This window comes from Schistocerca cancellata, chromosome 4 (genome assembly GCF_023864275.1).
Source record: "Schistocerca cancellata isolate TAMUIC-IGC-003103 chromosome 4, iqSchCanc2.1, whole genome shotgun sequence".
NCBI classification, from domain to species: Eukaryota; Metazoa; Arthropoda; class Insecta; order Orthoptera; family Acrididae; genus Schistocerca; species Schistocerca cancellata.
The window spans coordinates 315,576,361-315,602,147 of NC_064629.1; positions in this window are offsets into that span (position 1 = coordinate 315,576,361).

The window sequence follows — 25,787 nt, forward strand, 5'->3', positions numbered from 1 at the left end:
GAGACGGAGCACAAGCTCAAATTGTTTTAAGGATGGGGAAGGATATCGACCGAGACCTCTTTGAAGGAAATATTCCAACATTTCCCTTGAGCGATTAAGGGAAATCACTGAAAACCTAAATTGTAATGGCCGAACTTGGATTTGGACCGGGGAATCCCTGGAGAAAAGATGATGTTCTCTTCGCGAAACACTATTCACAAAGTACAAAGAACCGGTATTAGCGTCAGACTGCAGAACGATGTTACTGCCACCGTCATACATCTCTCGTAAGGACTGCGAAGAAAGGTATAGATAATCATTTCTCGTACATAGGAATATTAATAGTGGTTTTTCCCTTTCTGTATTCGAGTGGAATAGGAAAGGCAATGCCTAGCTCTAGTGCAATGTGTCCTCTGAATGTATCGTGTAGTAGCTTAAGAGTATGTATGTATGTATGTATATGTAAATGTAGCGTAGATTATCCATTCACAAACCGTCAGTAAAGTTGAACGGATTTTACGAACAGCAGATGGAGAAGTCAAGGACAAAGCGTCCGGCCGCGTAATGTTGCCATTCAATTTAAGCACCTCTAGGGTCAAAATTTAACAAACTGTAAGGGTTCCTAAATTGATTAATAGTGATGTCACATTTGAACACACACTGACGCAGTGGGAAGGCCATCGGGAAAAAAATTCACTAATAGATGGCCCTGTAAGAGTCTAAACGTAAATGGAGTCAGCTACAAATGACAACTGAATCGCAAAACGAAGGCTATGGTTTGAGTTACACATTACAACATCCGTACTCCTCTATGTCCATGACAGCGAAAGTTCTGAAGTCAATAGTTGTGGCCCGTTAGTTAGGTAACCGTATCCACCACGGCAAGGTTGTACCACATTGGATAGGAAAAACAGGTTTTAGTTGTCCTGAGATTAAAACAAATATAAAGAGCAAAATGACATCGGTTTTTAATTGTCCTAAGACCAAAAACTGTACAAAAAGCAATATGACATCGGCTTTCAGTTGTCCTGTTTATGAAAAAAGCAAAAAATGATATCGGTTTCTAATTTTCGTGAGACTGGCGCAAGATATATTCAGTATGTTGTCCATCGTTTTGCGCCACAAGCTGAAATCGAGAAAAAGCTCGTTCCACGATAGATCGGAGTGTCTCGGGGACCACGTTCAGAATGCGTTGTGCAATGCGTTGTGCAATGCGTTCTTTTCAATTTAGACTGATTATTCTGCCATTTCCGAAATGCCTCTGTAGCAGCCGCTTCACTGGCTGTGCAATATGCGGAGGACCGCCATCGTTCATAAAAATGATCCTACCCACACATCCACGCTGTCGAAGGGTTGGAATCACGTTGGTGCGCAAAAGACTCTCATAGCGTTTACCAGTACTGGCAACAGAACCCGCCGGGTTCATCTCCTCGAAAAAATACGGCCCAACGATAAACGATGCCGTAAACTTTCACCACACAGTCACCTTTCCAGAATGAAGTGTTACCGTTCGATGTGCGTGCGTGTTTTCCACTGCCCATTTTCTGCAATTCTGCGCATTGACATGTTGATGTTCATTTTATATCCTCCTTTCAAGGCACTGTCCATTCCGTTCAGCTGCTCTTCCAGGTCCTTTGCTGTCTTTGACAGAATTACAGTGTAGTCGGCAAACCTCAAAGTATTTATTTCTTGTCCATGGATTTTAATTCCTACTCCAAATTTTTGTGTTGTTTACTGTACTGCTTACTCAGTATGGAGATTGAGTAACGTCGGGGATAGGCTACAACTCCGTCTCACTTCATTCTCAACCACTGCTTCCTTTTCCATGCCCCTCGACTCTTGTAACTACCATTTGTTTTCCGTACAAATTGTAAATAGCCTTTCGCTCCCAGTATTTTGCACCTGCTACTTTCAGAATTTGAGACAGAGTATTCCAGTCAACATCGTCAAAAGCTTTTACTAAGTCTACAAATGCTAGAAACGTAGGTTTGCCTTTCCTTAACCTATCTTCTAAGATGTCGTAGGGTCAGTATTGCCTCGCATGTTCCAACATTTGTGCGGAATCCAAACTGATCTTCACCGACATCGGCTTCTACCAGTAATTTTCCATTCGTTTGTATGTATCGCAATGCAGGATGTTTTGTAGGATTTTATGCGCCCTGCTCGGAGGCATGTCCAACGTACGGACAATTCCCAGGGCACTACATGTCTATGCACCACCGCTCTATCCCTCATGCGATGCTGTCACATCTTCGACAAACGTCGGATTAACTGCTTTTCTCTCTCTGCCACATTACACTTTAAAAGAACCTGTCTTTTTCGAATTTTGTAATCATTTTCTCCAGGTCCTTAGCAGACATCGGACCAATATCTTTTTTCATGCCCTTGAGTGTCCGGTATTTCCGCAGGGCTGCTGGGGCCCAGTTACCGTTCCTGTAAAACAACTTTACCAGCAGCGCGCGTTCGTTCATGGAGACAATCATGCTGGGCGTCTCGGCTAGAACAGGAACAGCCGTGTGCCGCGCGTCTGTTGAGGTACATATTCTGACGCTTAATGTGCCACCTATTGGTCAAATTTTCGTTAAATTTTATTTGTTCCATTATCTTCCCTCTCTGCGTCAACAATATGCTGTTCAAATTTGACGTCATCCTGAGATGTGGCTCTCTTCCTACCATGTTTTGAAACTCGAACTTTAATTTTAGATATGTTGTATATTACATTCAATTTTAAGTATGCGGGGAAATAATGTGTACTGTAGACCGTGGTATTTCATCTAGAGTCTAATAATATGACAATGACACAGGTGGTGCGTATGTTTCGAAGCACTGCAGCCCAATGAATGCGCCGGACGGAGTGGCCGTGCGTTTCTAGGTGCTACAGTCTGGAGCCGCGAGACCACTACGGTCGCAGGTTCGAATCCTGCCTCGGGCATGGATGTGTGTGATGTCCTTAGGTTAGTTAGGTTTAAGTAGTTCTAAGTTCTAAGGGACTGATGACCTCAGCAGTTAAGTCCCATAGTGCTCAGAGCCATTTGAACCAACCCAATGAATGCATAGAAACTATCTAAGAAGACACTGAAGTCTAAAACGTAGCTCTCGCAGAAGTTCCATAACGTTACAACTAATCCTGAAGTTTTGTAAACTCACTTTCAGTTTGTTCATAGAAATTAGATGATATAGAAAGTTAACGTTTCTACGACATAAACGTTGCTCGAAGTGTACTAGATCTGAAATGGTTGGTGTATTATACGACATCTTACACACGCCAATAAGTGGCATGTTACGTTTCGAAACTCATCAGTATCTTCTACGTCGTGAAAGCCGCAGCGGTATACATACATAAGTGAGTGGTAGTGCACTGGCAACATTTTTCTGTTACTCTTGGCACCATCGTCGACAGCTGTCACTGGGTTGGCTGCTCTGGTGAAGAGATATGATCCCTCCAGTAACGGGATACCGTCCTGCAGATGGCATATGCTGCATGAGATACTTTATTTAAATAGTCCCTTCAACTCCGATCAGTTACTGGCTAGATCGTGTGATTGTGCGCCTGAATGTATCGCAAACTAGGCATCGGTTCAGAAACAAGCAAAACTGAATTGGGGAGCGTGTACAACTTAAATCACAGTTATATATCATGCACCTCTCTAACATTCAAATTTTATTTCATTAGTAGTTGCTACTAGTTGTTGTGCAGGTCACGTTAAAAGTTAATTATATTCCAATGCTTACACACTTTTCTAAATAATTAATAATAATACGGTCGAATTACACTGTTTTAACCAGAGCGTTATAGAACAGACAAAATCAATATGTAAACGCTCGTTTGCATTACTGCGAAATCTATAACACGCATGGATATAATGGCGATAAAAAAAATTACTCTCATCAAAATCTCAAAATTCCACTCAGACAAATTTTGAAAGAATTATGCAGGGAGAAGGTGAATGCTCATTGCTGAATATGACTCTTGTCATTTATCGGTCTATTCTACTAATTGTTGAAAAAAATGGTTCAAATGGCTCTGAGCACTATGGAACTTAACATCTTAGGTCATCAGTCCCCTAAAACTTAGAACTACTTAAACCTAACTAACCTAAGGACATCACACACATCCATGCCCGATGCAGGATTTGAACCAGCGACCGTAGCAGTCCCGCGGTTCCGGACTGCAGCGCCTAGAAGCGCACGGCCACCACGACCGGCTAATTGTTGAAATTACGTCAGGAAGGATAGCAAATAAGGAAATTTTACTTATCTTCATATAAAATGCGGTATGAAATATACATAATTAATTTTGCAGGTAATTTGAGGGTATTCTGAGTACAGAATTTTGCACACAGCAAAAGTCTGTAGCTCGACTGGGTTTCTAGTCGAAATGAACTTGGATGACAGTTATGGGTAAGTTGCTCCATGCCGCTACAAATGCACGCCAGAGTTCATCAGTCGTAGCGCTGGCGAATGATTTGCGTGCGAGTTTATCGGCAACCCAAAACCAGCTGGTTTCATTAAATGAGAATGAACTGACCAGGCAAACAGTCGATCACCCTTTCTACCATGGTGAGTCGGGACAGCACGAGCGATGTGCGGTCCAGTGTTATCTTGTTGATAAACACCGTCACGGTGACTCCGTCGACAGAGCACAACCACCAACGTTCACGTATCTGAAATATAAATGATGGTGTCCAGATTACCAGTTGCACGAACCAGAGAAGATCGTGTAGTGTACCACAGGCGCTACATATCATCAGTCCAGTTGATGCACTCATATAAAGATGATGAATGCAATCTGGCAACCTTACTTCTTCTCGAAACCTCCTCATGCAAATACTTCCTATAAGATTTTGTACGCAGAACTTGTGCTCGTCAGAAAAGACGGCTTGGTACCATCCGTGCGTCCAGTGTTGTTGGATGCACAATATCGGCTCTCCTCCCACGGCTTCTTTCTCCAGGGAAGTTGCAGTAATGGTCATGGTGCTACCAGGCGTCGTCACACTGAGCGTGTAGATATTTTTCCTTCTGTGGCGAAGGTGCGTTCCACGGTTGCGTGTTCACTATAAGTGTGTCGTCTCGGGCGGTAGTCGCGTTGGGCCCCTGAGACTCTTCATGGCGTTGAGTATGTCACTGCTGAACCCATCGATTCCATATTCATATGACAGCTGTGTGATCCCGGTCATCAAGAGCAGCGGAATCACGAAACTATAAACTGCATTCTCCTTAGGCTAGTATACAACCGTTGTTGGATCCTGATACATACTGCCTGACTTCCTCCTTCTTACAAAGACGTAATTCAACATTCAAATGTGTTTCTCAGTGAGGAACCTGCTGCATAATAAGTAAATAATGTATGTGGTACGGATGATGAAATGCTAATCATTTGCATCTGCGTCATACTCCGCAAGCCACCTAATGGTGCGTGGCGATGGGAAGAATTAAGCCTCTGTATCGGCTCTAATTCCTCGAATTTTCTCGTCGTTGTCTCTATGCGACAGATATGTGGGAGGCAGTAACATGTTTCCCTACTCTTCCCGGAAAGTGCTCTCTCGAAATGTCGACAGTAGTCCTCTCCGTTATGCACAACGCCTCGTGCGGTTCTAGGCGCTACAGTCTGGAGCCGAGCGACTGCTCCGGTCGCAGGTTTGAATCCTGCCTCGGGCATGGATGTGTGTGATGGCCTTAGGTTAGTTAGGTTTAATTAGTTCTAAGTTCTAGGTGACTGATGACCTCAGAAGTTAAGTCGCATAGTGCTCAGAGCGATTTGAACCATTTATTGCACCGCATTCATGGGAGACTTCTCTGAGAAGGACCATCAAAGTTTCAAATTCATGAGGATGAGTAAAGGTATGTTGTCAAAAAAATTATGGTCATTCTTTATTGAACAGCCCTCGTACTTTACGGTAGATACTGTTTCCAATAGTTTCTCATCAATACTGAAGTTGTACAGCGGCTTTCTTTGCCCATGTATGCGCAATTTGTTCTATTTATTTAATTGCGGAGTCAACTGCGAGAGCTCGCACCATTCATCAGTTCTCTGAAGGAAATTCTGCAGACAGTTACTGTCTTCTGGGACGGCTACTTTGTTAGAGACAACCACATCATCAGCGAACGGTGTTAAAGAGCATCCTGTGCTTTCTACTGAGTCGTTTATATACGTTGCAAATAATACCGGTCCTATCACACTTCCCTGCGGTACTGCGGAAATCGCCTTTACATCTATCGATCTGTTCGGCTACGTGCGACATCCTGAAATTTTCATGGAAGGGCAGTGAGGGGCGGTGTCAGACGGCTTCCTGGAATTAAGGAGCAGCTCATCAACCTGAGCGCCGCTGAATACAGCGCGATGGATGTGGTGGAGAAACAGAGCGAGCTGAGTCTCGCAAGATCTCTGTCTGCAGAAGCATTGTTGACTTTTATGGAGGAGATTTTCGTTCTCCAAAAAAGTCATAATTCTTTAGCATAAAACATGTTCCATAAATTTACAACACGCTGATGTCAAAAATAAAGGTCTGTAATTTTGCTTATCTGACCTTCTTGAAAACGGGAATGACCTGCACTTTTCTCCAGTCGCTAGGACCCTTCATTGCTCCAGGAGTCTACAATACACTGCTGCTAGAAGGAAAGAACATTATTTCGCATAATCTTTAAGGAATCCTAAAGGTATCTCATCTGGTTCTGATGCCTTTCCACTACTAAGCAACTGTAGTTGCTTTTCTGTTCCACTATCGATTACCTCAATATCTGTCATTTCGTTCTTGCGATGACTGAAAGAAGGGACGGTGTTACGATCTTCTGCGGTGGAACACCTTCGGAGAACCGAATTCATTATTTCAGTCTTCTCTCTGCCAACTCCAGTTTCCGTGCCACCATGGTCACTGAGTGACTACATAGGTGATTTCGAACTGCTTAATGATTTTACATAAGACGAAAACCTCTTACGGGCCTTACTCAGATAGGTTGACAGAATTTTACTTTTAAAGTCATTCATCGCTTCTCTCATTGGTCTCATTGCGCTCATTTTCGCTGTGCTCAGCTCTTGTTTATTAGCTATGTTTTGACTTCTCACGACTCTGTGATAAGACTCTCTTTGTTTACGAAGGAGTTTTCTAAATCGGATATTAAACGACGGTGTGTCTTTCTGAACTCTTAAAACGTTGCTCGGAACATACTTTTGTAAGGCATACTGAACGATGCTTTTGAATTTTTTTTTCCATTCTTCGTCCTCATCACTGCATATTTTATGGTGACAAATCAGATACGCTGCAATATGTATCCTATCAGTTTTGCTAAGCAAAAATATCTCCCCACTTTTCTTAACAGTCCATGTAAAACCAGTAATTGTGTGAGTGTGTGAATTTATAAGTCTAAGATCATCGGTCCCTAGACTTACACTCTACTTAAACTAACTTATTCTATGAACAACACACACACCCATGCCCGCGGGAGGACGAATCTCCGGCGGGAGGGGACGCGCAGTCCGTGACATGGCGCCTCAAAATGGTTCAAATGGCTCTGAGCACTATGGGACTTAACATCTGAGGTCATCAGTACCCTAGACTTAGAACTACTTAAACTTAACTAACCTAAGGACATCACACACATCCATGCCCGAGGTAGGATTCTAGCCTGCGACCGTAGCAACTGTGCGGTTCCGGACTGAAGCATGGCACCTCAAACCACGCGGCCACTACGCACGGCAAACCTTTTGTCATAGTTGCTATCACAGCCTTATAATTACTAATTCTTTTCTATGCGTTAACTGATTCGATAAGTTCAGTTCTGTTTGTTGCTAGAAGGTCTAATGCGTCACTTTCAGGAGTTGGTTCTCTGACAGTGTTCTCAAAGTAATTTTCGGACAAAACATTCAGAATAACGTCACACGAAGCCCTGTCTCTGGCGCCAGTTCTGATAGAATGACTCTCCCAATGTGTACCTATCAATCGGTAGTCACTCCCTACTACAACAGCAAGATCAGGTAAATTGTTAACCATACTCTGTAAGTTCTGTCTGAAGTGTTCTACCACAACAGTTCCTGACCCAGGTGATCTGTAAGGGCACCCGTTATCATTTTTGACTGACTTTGTCGCTTACCTTCACCCAGATTAATTGTCGTTCGGCATCCGTGATAACCTCGCCAGAAATTTTCGAGTTCTTTACTGCAATAAATACACTGCCACCATTAGCCAGTAACCTATCATTAAGATGAAATTTCCATATGGAATTTATGGCCGGGATCCCCTTCTGGGGAATTCGGCCGCCTGGTGCAAGTCTTTTAGTTGACGCCACTTCGGCGACTTGCTCGTCGATGATGATCGAATAATGGTGAGGACAAAACAAAAACTCAGTCTCGACTTGACAAAATCCCCGACTTGGCTGGTAATCGAACCCTGGGCCTCGAGATCAAGATTCAACAATACTAACCAGAAGACCACAAGCTGCTGACATTCTTACCATAAATATTCCAAACTGAACTTACGATTTCGTAGCTATTCACTGCCGGATTCAACGAACTTTTTGTTCGTAATACTATCGGGGCATTATTTTGCCCACACTTCGTGTCAGTTTAACGCTTAGTGAATGCCGCCTTCATGGCGCTGCGATTTCAATAGCTAACATTGAATGAATCGTCACTATACATAAACGCTTGCCGTTACCAAGCACACTGAACTAAACGAAACAAAACTATTGGATCTCACCCAAAGAATTAATTTTTGTACGCTTTCAACAGAAAAAGAAAAAGCAACGCTGAAATACTACTCACAAAGCAAAACAGTAGTTAGACAGTACATCCACATCTTCAAGAAATTCATAAAACACGCATGATTAACAATCTTTATAGCTACCTCTTCTCTCAGTTTTACATATCCATTCAATTTTATACGTGCACAGTTCTCTCGAAGCTCTGCCAGAAATAAGAGCACAGTTTATGTCAATATATAGGGTGTCCCCTTTATCTTGACCACCCTAAATAACTGTTTGTCCAGATGCAAACTACAAAATGTTTCAAGCAAATGTTCTATAGCCGTCAGGGTGATATCAATCAGCATGACTGGCTTCGTTGTAGCTTTGTTTCTTTGTTTTTTTACAAAGATATGAACAGCGGCATGACATTTTTAAATGGCACCCTGTATTTTTTATTCGGTAATTCATTTCCTCTCCTAAAGAGCTATTCAAAAATGTATCACAATATACCATTCACTGAAACACAACGTTATTAATAACATAACACAACACTGACTTTGAGTTAGGGATCACAATCTCGTCCATTTGCTGGAGCTGCTAGATAACAAATGAAAACCAAGTAAAAACATAACAAAAAACTGACTTTGTCTCTCCTGTACCACTGCCCAGGAGTAAAACGTTCAAAGGTGCTCAAAGTGGTGACCTTGGAACCGATACACAGGTGCACTCGTTGCATGAAAGAATTATTTACTGCTTCCAGTGCTGCCTGCTGAAGAGAATTACAAGCAAGCACAATACCTTCCTGCATGTCCTCCGGAGTTGTTGGAATATCGCGATAGACAACGTCTTTAATGCATCCCCAAAGTAAAAAGTCCAGAGGATTTAAATGAGGAGACCTAGCACGCCAAGTAACTGCTCCTCCTCGACAAATCCATCTGGCAGGATAGCTTCGGTTCAGAACACGACTTGCACGCAAGGCACTATGTGCTGGACATCCATCGTGTTGACACCACATAAGCATTCCGGTTCATAGCGGCAATTCATCCAGAAGAGGAGGAAGAATTCGTCTGAGGAAGTTGGCATACGCCGTGCAGTTTTGACTACCATTGATGAAATAAGGGCCAATAACTGGAGTACCAAGCATCCCACACCAGACGTTAACGCTCCACTGCCGCTGATGTTCCACCTGTCTAACACATCATGCGTTGTCGCTGGACCAATAATCCATGTTCCTTGCATTTACCTGTCCTTTGTTTCAGAAGGAACATTCATCGGCAAATAGAGCATTGGAGAAGAAGTTCGGGTTGGCGAGGATTTGCTGCTGTCCCCACAGACAGAACTGTACACGATTCTGGGAATCATTCTCATGGAATTCTTGATGTAGGTGTACATGGTAAGGATGGAACAGGTGAAGTGTAAGACTACGATTTACACTGGTTTTAGGAATGCCAATCTCGTGTTCAAGTTGTCGTTTGCTAACATATGGATTCATAGCAACTGAAGCGAGAACAGTAACTTCGGCAGCTTCGTCTGTGCGGGTGCTACGACGCTTGCGTTGTCGTGGGTTGAAACTTCCCGTTTCCTGAAGCGTCGCAACATGACGAGAAAACATCCGTCGGGAAGGTGGGTTCTTGTCAGAATATCGCACTCTGTACAGTTCCGCTGCCTGCGTAGCATTTCGCCTACCTTCAACAACAACAACAACAACAATAAAAGAAACATTATGTCGATGCAGTTTGTAGGAAGAACAGCCTTTACTGCATGCCTGCTCTACACAACAGTATTGAAAAGGACTAAACTACTGTATTAAATGTACCCGTACATAAGAAAACAGAATCGCAATTACTGTTCTGCTAACTTACATTCCGCATAGATGAGTAGCATTTCTATCTTCTCTTCGCTGGTGTACATCCTACTCACACAACTCTTCAGTTGACGATGGTTGGCGGAATGACCGGTGTGCATTCTACTTATGTTTACAATTGTCCTCTGTCAACGTGAGCATGTGGATATATTCCATTAACCCGAATACGTGCAACTAAGCTCTGGGAGAGTCAACGTCAATGTTATGTAATGTAATTAATAACGTTGTGTTTCAGTGAATGGTACACTGTGATGCGTTTTTGAATAGCTTTTTAGGAGAGGAAATGAATTACCGAATTAAAAATGCTGGGTGCTATTTAAAAAAGTCATGCCGCTGTTAATATCTTTGTAAAAAACAAAGCTACAACGAAGGCAATCGTGCTTATTAATGTCCCCCTGACGGCTAAAAAACATTTGCTTGAAACATTTTGTAATTTGCATCTGGACAAACAGTTATTTAGGGCGGTCAAGATAAATGGAACACCCTGTATACACCTTCACTATCTGATAAAAAGTAGCCGGCACACCTATGTAATGCGAAACTGATCACTTGAAATCATAAGAGGAGAACCCGCCAGTATAAAATGAGGCAGAGAGTATTGTGCTGTTAGTGGGGAAGCAGTAACAGTAAAATGCGACGGGCAGGAGAGTTTACTGACTTCGAATGGAGACTAGTCAGCTGAGTAACAAATCCAGCAGGGACATCAGCTCCCTACCTTCTCCGTTTTTGGACTTTAAGGAAAAATGGGCTTCCACCAGAAAAAATTGGAAATTTGTGATAAGTTTCTATGGTACCAAGCAACTGAGATCATCGGTCCATAGGCTTACACACTAGTTAATCTATCTTAAACTAACTTACGCCAAGGACAACACTCACACCTCTGCCCGACGAAGGACTCGAACCTCCGACGGGTGGAGCCGCGCGAACTGTGGCAAGGAACCTTAGACCGCAAGGCTATATCGCTCGGCTCAGAAGCAGAGTTCAAGCCGTCATTAACGTGAAGCGTAGACACAAGTCATGTTAATTTTCAGTAATAGATGTCCTAATACTTTTGATAAAATAGAAAATTAACAAAGAATGTGGTCATAAACTCTTCTTTAAATTGGATAAATGTTGTTGATTAACTTGCAGCATCTAATTAGAATACAATCCCAAACTTTCGGTGATTGCTTCCTCCATTGTTTTCAGGGGTTAAGTCTGAATGTTATGAAACTGGTGAAACTCCCACTTCGACGCCCAGAGGACGGCATCGGATTAGCTGCACTACGTCACGGATATGGCGCATGCTTCAGCGTCCATAGACAACATTTTCTCCGTCTGTCCAGCACCACTTGCCGCGTCACCACTTACATCAGGCCGTAAACTATGAAACGTCTTCCTCTGCCCTCTTTCTTTATCAAGTGCACGTTTCCATGCATTTATAAGTGCATGGTCGATGCCTCTATTAAAGTTGTTGCCACAAAGTCTGATTTCGATGCTTCCATGACCACAGAGACCCAGTTGTTCGATGCATGAGGATTATCGTTTGTTGAAACATAATATTGTATTTATTTAACAGCCTCCGTTTATTTTTCGAAATTCCTGTATTTGAACAGACTATAATGCTCAAGATAGTGTTATAGGCCCTTTTCTGTTCCTTATCTATATAAACGATTTGGGAGACAATCTGAGTAGCCGTATTCGGTTGTTTGCAGATGACGCTGTCGTTTATCGACTAATAAAGTCATCAGAAGATCAAAACAAATTGCAAAACTATTTAGAAGAAATATCTGAATGGTACGAAAAGTGGCAGTTGACCCTAAATAACGAAAAGTGTGAGGTTATCCACATGAGTGCTAAAAGGAATTCGTTAAACTTCGGTTACACGATAAATAAGTCTAATCTAAAAGGCATAAATTCAACTAAATACCTTGGTATTACAATTACGAACAACTTAAATTGGAAGAAAACATAGAATATGTTGTGGGGAAGGCTAATCAAAGGCTGCGTTTTATTGGCAGGACACTTAGAAAACGTAAAAGACCTACTAAGGAAAGTGCCTACACTACGCTTATCCATCCTCTTTTAGAATACTGCTGCGCGGTGTGGGATCCTTATCAAACAAGACTGACAGAGTACATCGAAAAAGTTCAAAGAAAGGCAGCACGTTTTGTATTATCGAGGAATATGGGAGAGAGTGTCACAGAAATGATACAGGATTTGGGCTGGAAATCATTAAAAGAAAGGCGTTTTTCGTTGCGACGGAATCTTCTCACGAAATTCCAATCACCAACTTTCTCCTCCGAATGCGAAAATATTTTGTAGACACCAACCTACATAGGGCGGAACGATCACCATGATAAAATAAGGGAAATAAGAGCTCGTACGAAAAGATATAGGTGTTCATTCTTTCCGCGCGCTATACGAGATTGGAATAATAGAGAATTGTGAAGGTGGTTCGATGAACCCTCTGCCACGCACTTAAATGTGATTTGCAGAGTATCCGTGTAGATGTAGACGAACACAGCTATCGGCAACAGTCCCTACAGACGACCCCACGTAACTGCTGCCACGCTCGCAAGGAATATTATAGATTCGTGGTAGTCTCAGGCCCAGATTATCTTTAACAGGTCACAACAGTAATTTAACAGTCCGTCCCGATAGCTGAGTGGCAGTCTGCCTTCGGCAGGGTAACAGAGCGGACGCATACGTGTTGACTTCGTGCGGCGCGCGAGCTCGCCTTGTTTACATTCTGACGGCCGTTGCTTAAGTGCCGGCTTACCCTGTACGATCCATGGCGAACCGTTACCGTAAATCAACACTCCGATTTACTTTCTGCAACGATTATGCCCGACCCAAAGCACTCGAGGTGGAGCGTTTTCTGCGAGAGGAAGTGAAGATCCCGGCGACCGATATTATCGGCATACATTTGTCCATCGTAAGCAGCACGGTCTATGTGAAAATCATTAACGACGCGGCATGCGAACGCATACTACGTGAGACCAAACAGGGGCTCCACTTCTGTCACGCTGATGGCAATGTGGGGGAGGTAACCGTCGACCACGCAGGCTTAGGTATGCGAACGATACGCATTTTCGAATTGCCTTTCGAACTTCCACCTGAGGAAGTCGTCGCGGCACTACGCCCATACGGCACAGTCCACCGCCACACTGCGGAGAAGTGGACGCAGTTTCGGACGTATCCTGTCCTAAACGGGGTCCGACAGGCCACCATAGATCTACGAAACCACGTCCCGTCCTACTTACTGATCGGCGGATGCCGTGCAATAATTATATACGACGGCCAGCCTCGGACCTGTTCCGGGTGCGGCAAAGAAGGCCACCTTAGATCCGAATGCCTACAACGGCGTATTACGCAACTTCCAGCTGCCGAAGAACCACCCACGTCGCAACCTACAGTGCTACCGGTAACCTATGCCGCTGCTCTAGCTTCTCCTACCACTTTGCAACGTCGCCCGGTCACCACAAACGACGCCACCAACGAGCCCGCCCAGACACCGACGGAGAGCGCCTTGGACGACCCGCCGCCTGGGCCGGCCATTGACGCCGCTCGGAAGATGCCGGCGCAACCAGACGCTGACCCTGATCTCGGAAACATGATGGAGATCGACTCGCTCGTCGTTCCTACAGCGGCCTTTCTGCCAGAACGACGCGACTCCCTTCCGTCGTCGGACACGGAGGGTCGCACAAGGAAACAACGTTCCCCGAAACGTCGCAAGCGAAGACGTCGCACCGTTTCCGGCCAAGAGGAGACGTTACAAGTCGAGGAGGACGTAACCGTCGACCAGCACGAGGCCTCAGAACCCGCTACTGCTGACGAAGACGTTATGAGCGCGGAGACATCTATCGGTGTGTCTGCGCCCCGTGCTGACGCTGAACCAAATCATGAACGTCTCACAGGCGACACTAGACCACGCACAATTGCGACATCTTCTGCAGACAAAATGGACGATACACCAGTTTCCGCTTCCACGGCGTGGCACGAGGAGGAGGTCGAGGAGCAGGAGCCGTTACGGGACCCTGCGCGGTCACGGCCGCACCACTAATCATACTCTCCCCAGACTTCCCTGCGGGCCAGCGGGATAATGTTCCGCTGCGACGCCCACACCCTTGCGCGACGGCGGAGTGGACCAGCCTCCAGCAATCCGACACCAGGCCTACCGTATAGCAACCATCAACACCAACAACATCCGTTCCAGGGTGAAAATACGCCTTATGCAGGAGATGTTCTGGGCTTCGGATATTGCTTTCGCCCTTCTGCAGGAAGTTCACTTGGCTAGTCTCCCGGATATCAATGGCTATACCGCCCACGCCTCCGCGAGTGATCCTATGGGCCGCGGGAAGGCCATCTACGTCCGCCACAGAATTTCTGTGACCGATGTTACCTTCCTTCCATCAGGTCGGGTCATGGCACTCACTGCCATGGGGACACGCATCATTAATGTCTACGCTCCCTCAGGCACCGACCGACGGCTTGAAAGAGCCCAGTTTTATTCCGAGGAAATCGCTCCCCTGTTTTTAGGGCGTTATGACCATTGCCTACTAGGAGGTGATTTTAACTGCGTTCTTCATCCTAAAGATCAGATTCCCCACTATACTACATGCCAGGAGCTACGTATAGTGGTGCGAGACCTCCTGCTTCACGATACCGAAGTACAACACGGCGACCTTTCTGGCCATACCTTTCTTACAAGTCATTCCGCAATCCGACTAGACAGGATATATGTCTCACAAACTCTTAGATCGGCGATACGGGGCGCTGAACGCTGGCCGCTGGCCTTTTCCGACCGACTTACATCTGTACGGTCCTCCTTCCGCCGCAATCAGTATGGCGCAGCCGTGCGCCATGGAAACTCAATACCTCACACTTGCATGACCTGGCGTGTCGCCAACAAGTCACTGAAACGTGGACAGCCTGCGAACGACGCCTTCCCCGCTACCACTCGACATTGACATGGTGCTTGGACTGCGCCAAGCCGGCGATCCGGAGGACGCTGATGAGATACGGGAAGGACATGGCCGACTGGCATCGCACCACTGTTGACTTCTATTACGCGATTCTCCGAGATCTGGATGCTCAACCGCCAACCCCGGACAACCAGTTGGAACGGCAAAGAACTAAGGCGAAGATAATTGCGCTGGCACGCTGGAAACTGCAAGGGGTCGTGATACGGACGCGGCGCCACGATCACGCGGATTTAGAAATTCCATCCATGCATGATATAGTGTCCGACAAACGAAGGCGTCGTCGGCAGATCATCAGCACTCTGACCACGCCTCATGGAACGCAGGTGACCACTCAGAATGACATCGTCCACGCATTCGTCGAGCACTACCGTCGTACTTATAGTGATGAAGACGCTGAAACTGCAGCAGACAACTCCATTTTGCATTACGTCACGCGCACCCTCCCCCACACGGAGGCGGATGCTTTGACAGTGGCGGTCACGCTAGACGAAGTCAACAACGCAATCGCCAAGGGTGCAGTCAACAGATCGCCCGGCATTGACGGCTTACCGATTGAGTTTTACCGTACCTTTCCGGACCTCATGGCACCACGGTGGACGACTATGTATCAAGAACTGATGACATCTGACCAAGCAATTCCACCCGCCTTTACTGAGGGCATCATTATACCAGTCCACAAACCAGCCCGTGGTTCGATGGTCACGAGTTACAGACCGCTCACCCTACTCAATGCCGATTGCAAGATTTTCGCGCGTTTACTGGCAATGCGGCTCCGAACTACACTCCCTCATATCCTCTCGCCAGAGCAAACGACGCCTGGCGGACAGACTGCCACAGGGGAATGCCGCGACTTAATTGCGATAGCGGCGGCCTGCAGGCTCCGGGCAGCGGTCGTCGCTATAGACTTCGACAGCGCCTTCGATAAAGTGCGTCATCGTTTCCTGTTTTCGGTGTCAACCCGAATGGGCATCCCCCCTCCGTTTCTCGACGTCATCCGGCGTCTTTACGACAGTGCCAGTTCACGTGTCCAAGTCAATGGACGTTTAGCAGGGCCGGTACCTATCTGCCGTTCGATACGGCAGGGGTGCCCCCTCTCTACCCTCCTGGATGCCATTGCCCTTAAGCCTCTTATTGGGGGCTTGACGACCAAGCTCTCTGGCCTCACCCTACGCCAACACACTTTTCGCTGTCGGGCATATGCTGATGACCTCCTCCTCCTAATTCGCTCCGGCTCTGAGATTCGGGAAGTCCTCGAATTGATTACCCGTCATGGGGCTGCCGCTGGCAGTGCCATGAATGTCGCCAAATCTTCTGCAATGCACATTGGACGAGGCCTCCAGGAGGGTGAAGTGTGCACCCCTGCCGCTTGTGCGGACTTTCCGGTACCTGGGCATTACCTTTACCCCCACGGTCACACGCACGGCGGCAATAAATTTCCGTCGCCTGTTACACGTCATCCGCATCGTCGTCCGCCAGAACCTCTTGCGCCGCCAGGACACTTCAACGGGTTGAGTTTATTAATCTTTATGTGGCATCAAAATTTGTTCACATCGCGCAAGTTCTCCCTCTGACAACTGCAATTTGGCGCAACCTTCAGGCGGCTTTTGGCTATTATCTCATGGCTGGTTCAGTGTTTAAAGTCCGTTATGAGACACTTACCCTGCCCTCACGGTATGGTGGCGTCGGGCTCGTCAATGTCCGTATGCGAGCTGCAGCCTTGTACGTGAGTACCATGAGAAAACAGTGGACGGGCCAGGGTACATCTCTAACACGCAGCTTGCTTGAGGTCCTCCTACCTGCTTCCACCTCACCACCGGTGTCTGTCGGCCATATCGTGCCTTATTTGTCCCATATTTCGACCATTTTCGTCGACTACAGTTACGTACATACCAGTCTCCCAGATACACGCCCACCTAGGACTAAGGATTTTTACAGCCTGTTGCTGCGCTGTATTCCCCGGAATGTGATGGAGACCAAACATCCCTCCATCCAGTGGCCCATAGTGTGGACTACCGTCCACCAGCCCTTCCTCCCTACGAACGTCCGGGCACTGTGGTATCACATAGTCAACAGGAAATTTGCCACGAAGCAGCGCCTCAACAACATTGGCTTGTCAGAATCCCCTCTTTGTCTCCTTTGCCTGCAACTGGACACTGATGAACACCGTCTGACATGCGCCTCATCGCAAGATGTATGGCGCTTCGTGCACCAAATCATTGCCTGCTATCTCCGGGTGCCACCAGCCACAGTCGAACCTCGAATGTTTCTATACCCTGAGGACCGACATTTTCCCGCCGCCAAATGTCATGCTATTATGTGGGTCAAAGGGTGGGCGGTCGCTTATCTCTTTCATGAGGGACCTAAATCCCGCCTCGACTTCTGGACCTATTTACGAACAGCCCATGCAGCTCTCGAAAACACGCCACGTTACCGAACATTATTTGCTAACTATCTTCGAGCGGTCTTTGTTAGACCTCCACTGAGTTGGGGAGGGCACCCACCCCTCCTCTCCCGGCGGTGTCTGAGTTTCCACCGCCTACGATCTATTCTACTTCTGACCTCCGCGGATGGGAGAGCGCGTCGCAGATTGCGCGGATTTTATTTCTTTTTGCTTTTCCTTTTTCCTTTCTTTTTCTTTAACCAGAATTTATATTTCTTTTCTCTTTCGCATATGTGTTCCCATAATTTCATGCTATTAGTGAATCTTACAAAAACACATGCAAATAAATAAATAACAACGCCTTCCACTACTGTTGATTCCTGTGTCTCCCACTTCCCTAAGCACCACAGGCTCGGTGGTGGTGAGGGGGACACTGTGGCCAGGCCTCAGGTTTCGACCCCTGCCCACTTTGCCCCCCGAGCCCCCACCGGTCCACTACAAAAATAAAAAAATAAAAAAAGGTCTTAAAAAAGCGGTTCTAGGAGTAAAAAAAAGATGGTAGAGCACAGAAAAAACAAAAAAAGATGGTAGAGCACTTTCCCGCAAGAAAAGTGGTCTGCGTGACAGACTGTCAATTCTAAGGGCCTGGGTTCGATTCCCGGTTGGGTCGGAGATTTTATTCGTTTACGGACTGGGTGTTGTGTTGTCGTCATCATCTTCATTTCATCCCCAACGACGCGCAAGTTGCCGAAGTGGGGTCAGATCGAAAGACTTACACCCGGCGAACGGTCTACCCGACCAGAGGTCCTAGTCACACGACATTAATTTACTGGAGAGATTGCTAAGTCATTGCGAAACCCTTTTGAGTAAAAGAAAAAAGAAATAAAAAAGAAAAAAAAGATTATCAAACAAAAAAAAAGCTGTCAGCGTGACAGATTGCCGTCCTATGGGCCCGGGTTCTATTCCCGCCTGGGTCGATGATTTTCTCCGCTCAGGGACTAGGTGTTGTGTTGTCTTCATCATCATTTCATCCCCATCTAGCGCGCAGGTCGCCCAATGAGGCGTCGAATGTAATACGACCTGCACTAAGGCGACCGGACCTGCCCCGTAAGGGGCCTTCCGGCCAATGACACCAAACGCTCATTTCATTTCCAATAACTTAATTTTCATAGGTGGGCTGGAGACTAGTCTGATTTCTTTCCTGTCCAACCCACTACGTATCTCACTACTTGCATCGCAGAATTGAAGCCGCCGCGTTATGTATTAGTCCTCTTGCCTTGGTTCAGTGGCATCTCGTCTTGGTTTCGTTGACAGCACAGATCTAATATCACGGACAGAATACCGGTTCCTTCTGAATATTACCGTCAGATGTTCAGTCCACCTACTTTCCATTTGATCAACACATCTAAGAAAGGCAATTTCTAGTCTTTATATATCTGTAAATCTTAAGTTAGGATGTGTATCATTCATAACGTCCATGAACTGCAGCAGCACTTCACTGGCATGTGACGAAATTAAACATGTACCATCGTCATATCTGTAGAAGCAGGATGAGTGGAGAGGGCCATTGTTCAACGCTCGTTCTTCGAAATACTCCATGAAAAAAAAAAAATAGCTCTGGTTGGTGACAGCGACGAACCCATGGATATCCCATCGGTCATTTCATAATAATTTCGGCTGAACAAAAAATATGTAGTCGTTGAGGTGAATCGAAATTATTTTAAAATTTCAGGAGATAAATGAGTGACCAACAGTTTTAATGCATTCTCTAATGGTACCTCCGTAAAAAATGGAGACCACGTCAATTACGTATCTTAACAAAAAGAAATGGCTCTCAGCACTATGGGACTTAACATCTATGGTCATCAGTCCCCTAGAACTTAGAACTACTTAAACCTAACTAACCTAAGGACATCACACAACACCCAGTCATCACGAGGCAGAGAAAATCCCTGACCCCACCGGCAATCGAACCCGGGAACCTGGGCGTGGGAAGCGAGAACGCTACCACACGACCACGAGATGCGGGCGTATCTTAACAGCCTGTGTGTGTAGGAGAGCCGCTAGTCCAACTTGCAGACCATACAATCTTCGTGGCCTACGCACTCTTGACCATAAATTTATCAAAAGTTCGTGAGAGCCACAAGAATTCTTGAACAGCTCCTCTGTCTCTCTGTTAAGTGCTGATATTGAGTCCTGGTTGAAAATCCGTTTTATTCCAATAGTAAGCCTACTATCTTACGATAATCTGTAGTATTGAGAGTAACAGTAGTACCTCACTAGTCGGCCGATAACACAACTAACTCTTTATTCTTCTACAACGTATTAAGTCCTTGCTTCTCCACTTTGCTAATAATGTACTTCCTGCTCTTGGCTGTCGCTTAAGTCCGACTAGTAGCGAGATTTACCTTATCTGCTGCCTCTTGAGAAATACGCCGCACTGCTTGTTCTACAATCTCGGTGACTGGTAGTGTTGGAGAAGATGGAGCAGAATTCAGTACTTTACTGAGAACCAAGATTGTGGCTTTGTCTAGTCCCTCATCACATCGTTCACTCTTAAACCATACTCCGTAATCATTAGACTGTTCATTCTCTTCAGTACGTTCTGTTATTCTTGTTTTCAGTGAGGATAGCACATACATCAGTGAATCTTATCACTAATAACTTGTCATCACACAAAATGTTCTGAATTATATTCCGGAAAAAATTTAATGATCGTGTGGCACTGTTTGCCTGGATGCCCCGTTCGGGGACGTTCGGCCGCTCGGTGCAGATATTATTTCAGGTGACACTACATTGGGTGACTTGTACGTCGGTGATGATTCGATAATGATGAGGACAACACAGTCCACGGGCAGAGAAAATCTCCAACCCGGCCGGTAATCGAACCCAGGCCCACTTAATGGTACACAAACAAACAAACAAAAATTGCTCTGAGCACTATGGGACTTAACATCCGTGGTCATCAGTCCCCTAGAACTTAGAACTACTTAAACCTAACTAACCTAAGGACATCACACACGTCCATGCCCGAGGCAGGATTCGAACCTGTGACCGTAGCGGTCACGCGGTTCCAGACCGAAGTGCCTAGAACCGCACGACCACACCGGCCGGTGGTACACAAACATCTTACAACTCAGGTAAGTAAGCGGACTATATTCCAGGAGTGAACTGTGAGCGAGGAAAAGAGGAAAATATTCAGGGGAAAAGGTGTACAGTGAATTCAGAAAGCACAGGGAATCAGAAACTGAATACCTATTGTATAGTTGAACTTCCTGTTTTGAATAGACCCGCGATTCGAAGAAAACAAAAAACAGTGTACTTGGTTAATAACTTTGGCTATAAGTTCATAAGACGTTTACAGACAGGTACTAAAGTCTATAACAGGTGTGATATCTGACCATAACTAGACGACGAATTTCAACGATTTCGGCTAGACAAATGTGTGTAGAGCTTAGTGTCCCGTTAGAGCCAGAGTTCCTCGACATAATTTGTATAATTTGTATTGGAGATTCAGCATAGCGCTACTGACTAACGATCGCGTGTGTCCAGATGATTGCAATGACGAGTTTATTTTAGAGTAATTAAAAGTGATGTCACACCATTAAACAATAGCACATTCGTCTCCCCTTCTGTTCGCTGAATGAATCTTTTCAGATATTTGCCTGAATGGAAAGTGATAGCCGTTACAGTCACAGGAGAATCGTCGAAGAATTCCAGTTTGGTATGGGCATATGTTACGGGAATAACTGTACGGAGTTTCGTACCGTATTTACTGATAGTAAGAAAGAATACTTTTACGCCCATAAATTCGTACATGAATTACTGCAACTACTTGTTCGGCTTTTCAAAAGCATCATAGCTCCAACTGTGGTAATGAAATGAAGTTTCGTGTAGCTAGGGCCACCCGTTGGGTAGACCGGTCGCCTGGTGCAAGTCTTTTGAGGTGACGTCACTTCGGCGACTTGCGCATCGATGGGGATGAGATGATGATGATGAGGACTACACAACACCTAGTCTCCTTTGCACTGCATTCCGTCGTGCTGATCACTCAGCTATCGGGGCGGACAGTGTGGCCATATCTGTCTGCTTCTTGCTCCGACGGATGAACTTTCCGCAAGTGAATATCTTCAGCAAGGACAGGTTGATAATGTATTCTATACAGTATATCTTTTATGCACTAGGGAGATGAAATTCAGCCCGTCAGCAAGCAAATAGGCCTCTTACACATCTTCTCGCAGCTCTTTGTATGGAATGTACTAACTGCCAATAGAGGTTTTTGCTACCTCGTAGCGAATGGAGTACGTCCCTTACAAGCACAGTTGGTAAGAACGGATAACAATATCCCTATTAATGAAATTTTTTCAAGCTTCCAGTCTCGTCAAATGGTTTAAAATCAACAAGCTTCTAGCCGTGTACTTCTCGGCCTTTATCAAGTGGTGACCGTCGTGTGGCAAGTACTGGTATGTTTATGTAGCCACGCTGCCTTCTGTAACGTCACTAGAGACCACTACAGCGTCTTATATAGTAATGTTTTCAATGCGCACTCGCCGCTCTCGCTTCAGTCTTCGGTTGACCTGGTCTCAGACTGTGCTTAGCGGCAGGCCGCCACCTTTAATGAGGTTGTCAGAAATTTTTTTCTCGGTCGCTTTTTATGACATTATCCGTTTATTCCTTTAATAAAAGTTGTCTCATCGAATTGAGCTTGGTGTCCGTTTGCAAAGCGTGCTCTGCTAGCATTGAGTTCTCAGGATACTGCATGCAGTACCACATCTCGTGTTCTACACGGCGTTTTACAGTAGTATCCACAGTCTGTTCGATATAAAACTGTCCACACCCGCACGGTATTTTATGCACTCTTGTGTTTTTGAGGCCTACATCTTATTTCGCACGCCTCATTAGTTGAATTTTTGCTGTGGGCCTGAAGAATCAATCGATTTTACGGCTTTTTAGGAGCAAAGTAATCTTTCCTGTAACTGACAAGGAAAACAGGGAGGTGGCATAATCCGATTTCCCAGAAACTTCGCTCAGTGGAAGAGGGGTTAAAATAAGCGAACACGAGTCTCGGCTTACCCGTAGATACTCGGCCTTTCTGAGAAGACGACGGTCAAAATTTCTGAAGCGTTTTACACTCATTTTATCGCGCGATAAATTTAACTGACGCGTTGCACAGTCGGTAGCGTCGTGGCTTCACATATTTGCACCGCTTGTTCGAAACCGGGTTATTGTTTTCATTTGTTTATTTTTTTATTTTTCATTTATCTGCCCATGTCCGTAGAACGTTATTAGACGAATCTTCCTTGTCATGGTAATGGATACAAGTGTATTCTATTAATTGTGAAATTAAAACTGTGTTTCACAGCATAGTAAGTGCCATACATTTATTATATACAGTACTACACTGAAGAGCCAAAGAAACTGGCACAAATGCCTAATATCGAGTAGCCTCCCCCCCCCCCCCTCCCCAAACACGCAGAAGTGCCGCAACGCGACGTGGCATGGACGCGACTAACGTCTGAAGTAGTGCTGGAGGGAATGGACACCATGACTCTTGCAGGGCTGTCCATAAATCCGTAAGAGTAGGAGGGGTGGAGATCTGTTCTGAACAGCATGTTGCAAGGTATCCCAGGTATGCTCAATTGCTCAATAATGTTCACGTCTGGGGAGTTTGGTGGCTAGCGGAAGTGTTTAAACTCAGAAGAGTGTTTCTGGAGCCACTTTGTAGCAATTCTGGACGTGTGGGGTGTCGCATTGTCCTGCTGGAATTTCTCAAGTCCGTCTGAATGCACAATGGACATGAATGGATGGAGGTGATCAGACAGGATGCTTGACGTATCAGGGGTTCCATATCACTATAACTGTACATGTTCCGCACCATCACAGTGCCTCCACGAGCTTCAGCAATCTCCTGCTGACATGCAGCGTCCTTGGATTCCTGAGGTTGTCTCCATACCCGTAGACGTCCATCCGCTCGATGCAATTTGAATCGAGACTCGTCCGACAAGGCGGCATGTTTCCATTCATCAATAGTCCAATGTCGGTGTTGACGTGCCCAGGCAGCTTTGTGTCGCGCAGTCATCAAGGGTACACGAGTAGGCCTTCAGCTCCAAAAGCCCATATCGGTGACGTTTAGATGAATGGTTCGCACGCTGACACTTGTTGATGGCCCAGTATTGAAATATGCAGCAGTTTGCCGAAGGATTGCACTTCTGTTACATTGAACGATTCTCTCCAGCCGTCGTTGGTCCCGTTCTTGCAGTATCTTTATGCGGCCGGAGCGATGTCGGAGATTTACCGTTTTACTGGATTCCTGATATTTATGGTACCCTCGCGAAATGGTCGTACTGGAGAATCCCCACTTCATCGCTACCTCGGAATGCTGTGTCCCATAGGTCGTGCCCGGACTATAACACCAGGTTCAAACTCACTTAAATCTTGATAATCTGCCATTGTAGCATTGTAACAACTGCACCAGACACTATTGTATTATATAGGTGTTACCGAACGTAGCGCCGCATTGTGCCTTTTTACATATCTCTGTATTTGAATACGCATGCCTGTACCAATTCTTTGGCGCTTCATTGTATATGAGTGTGTATGGTCCATTTCTGTCTTTTCACTTTTAGAAATAATTCGGAAATGACGTGCTACCCTTACTTATTCCCTCGGAGGACAAAAGCAGCTGGACAGGCCAGAATCGACTGTATACATGATTCTTCTTGCAAGTTGCAAAAATAAACGGATATACTTGCTGGTCAATCAAAATCCATTCCTCGGTAGCAGGTATGTAACACCACAAATATTATTGACGAGACACATAACAGGAATTTTACTGAAAATAATCAAAATTTTTTCTCATTCATTTAATGTTTTACACATTCATGTAGGACATGGGTAGATAACAGAAAAAAATTAAGTGTAAACAGTAATTGGGTCTCGAACATGGTGAGCAAAAGTGTGAAACTGCGAAGCCAGCGGCGATGCCACCACTTCTGCTGAACTAGTTACGTTCTAAAAGGCACATAACGTACCTCGAACACTTTGACTTTCTTTTTCTCAGAAACGGTAGAGTAACTACAGATAAGCAACGACAAATTTCCGCTAATTTTGACGCCTCACCCTGTGAACGAAGTTTCTGGGATATTGGGTTATGGCACTTGCCGTATTCTCGTGAGCCACCGACCGGAAGAGCTTAAGCTTCATTGTGTCCTCCTTGGAGGCGTTCTTCTGACGTGTCCTCGGAGAAATGGCTTGCGAAATCCGTCAGTTGTTGTAGCAGTTTTCCTCAAATAAGTTCCGTAAGTGGCTGAGTTCCTTCTGTGAATTTTCAGAGTCTGAAACTGTTTCTGCTCGATGCACCAAGGTCTTCAGAACGTAACGTTTCAGCAATAGATGGTGGTAGCTTGAAGTGTGCAAATAACGGTCCACATTGGCGGGTATCCGGGATTATTATGAGTGAGTGGGCCATGTGCTTTTCGGTAGATGAGGGCGTCAAGGAACGGCAAGGAACCATACGTCTCTACGTCCGAAGTAACCTTGACATTCTCATGGGAATTGTTGATGTGGTTCAAGGACTCTCCCAGTTTATCACGTCCATAAGGCCAGACTGCAAGTATCATCGATGGAACGAAAAAGCAAGTAGAATTTGCAGGATCTGTGTCCAGACCAATGTTCTTTTTTTGAGGTAAGATGCTATGGGAATAAACTGCTGAGGTCATCGGTCCCTAAGCTTACACACTACTTAATCTAACTTAAAGTATCTTACGCCAAGGACCACACACACATCAGTGCCCGAGGAAGGACTCAAACCTCCTACGAGGGGAGCCGGGCGGACCGTGACAAGGCGCCTCAAACCGCTAGGTTACCCCGCGCGGCTCAATGTTCTCGAAGTATTTAATAAACGGGTCGGCTGCAACTG